The sequence below is a fragment of the Corvus brachyrhynchos genome, unplaced genomic scaffold (genome assembly GCF_000691975.1).
Source record: "Corvus brachyrhynchos isolate BGI_N302 unplaced genomic scaffold, ASM69197v1 scaffold8, whole genome shotgun sequence".
In the NCBI taxonomy this organism is placed as follows: Eukaryota; Metazoa; Chordata; class Aves; order Passeriformes; family Corvidae; genus Corvus; species Corvus brachyrhynchos.
This window is the reverse complement of record NW_008240031.1, coordinates 171,979-173,424: the sequence shown is the minus strand read 5'-3', so window position 1 is coordinate 173,424 and position 1,446 is coordinate 171,979.

Below are 1,446 nucleotides of genomic sequence, written 5' to 3'. Positions count from 1 at the left end.
GCAGCTATCAGCTTTTCTCGCTCTCTGGCTCCTGTCACACTTACTGACTGTACCACTTTTTTTTTTTAACCTATTGTTTCTTTGTTATGCTCAGTAGAGGAATGCTGGACTTGCCAGCTTGCCAAGCAGTTTTCAAAACTGGTTCAATATTTACCATTCAGACTCATCACATGCTTATTGTTCTTGCAACTTAACCTCTGTTGGATCATGAATCCCAGCTTCAAGGATAGCTGGTGAAAGGTAAAGTGGACAGCAGATTTTTCGTTGCTGGCAAATCTTCTATTGCCCACTCTCCTTGGGCTTTTTGTTGGTTTTCTTGCTATTGTGAGTTCAAGACTTCTTTCTGTCTGCCTGATATGTCTGGGCCTCCACCCCTGCAATATCTAAATACCAATCAGTTCTTCACTGTGGTAATCACAGAGTTGCAAAGCAGCTGAGGTTGGAATGAACTGGTGGTCATCTTGTCCAACTTTCCTGCTCAAGAAGGGCTACACAGAAGTGGTTGCTTTTTGAATACCTCTAAAGGGGGGGGAAAATAGTATTATTTCCAGTGTGTAGCTAAACAATCAAACCAAAAGATTAAGGATTTGCCAAGGAAGTTATGGAACTGAAACTGTAATTCTGATTCACAATAAACCTTACTCAACATCACTGGGCACTTTAAACTATTCCTGCCTGGAGGTGGTACAGGCTGAGTAAAGAGGATAAAAGGACGAATAAACAAGTCCAGTGAGGAATCTGATGGTGGTAACTTAAGTATCACAGTTTTATTTAATCAGCACACTGTTTTTTGATGTGTAGAAAGTAGCTAAATGAAGAAATCTGATGATCTAAAAGAAAAAAATTAGCCAGGGAAAACAACAAAGGAAGAAACAAAGAAAGCACTGAAGGAGGAAAATGTTGGAGGTAAGCAGGTTTTTGTGCAAGACTCAGGGTGCTACAAATTCTAGCTTGACAAACTGTGAACTTTTTAGTCCCACGAAGTCCGGCAGTTGAGGTTCGACCAAAGCACACCATCTGCAGTAGCAACTAGGCTTGACTGAAGGCTACCAAGACAACACCAATCTACCATTGTCCTTGGACAGAAAAGGGAAGGAAGACGAAGACAGGGCCCAGGGAGCTTAAGGAGCAGGGACTATAAGACCTTTTACAACAGACGGGGCAGGGCATGGCAAATTTTAAGTCAGCTCGATGTGAATAAGGTACTCTGAGACTACTGCAGTGCTGGCTCCCTTGGTGGGCCGCGCTGGCCCTTCCTGGCATGTCTTTATCAAGATCACTCCTGAGACGCCTCTCATTCATTCCTAGGAGCATTTGTAAGTCAAAATGTTAAAAAAAGTCATGTAGGTGTATTTTTAAACTACTATCTACGGCTGCCGTCTTCACTTGTCTGATTGTCCTCTGGTAAGGTGACGGATTCCCTGCTCCCTTCCCTCCTCCTCAGCT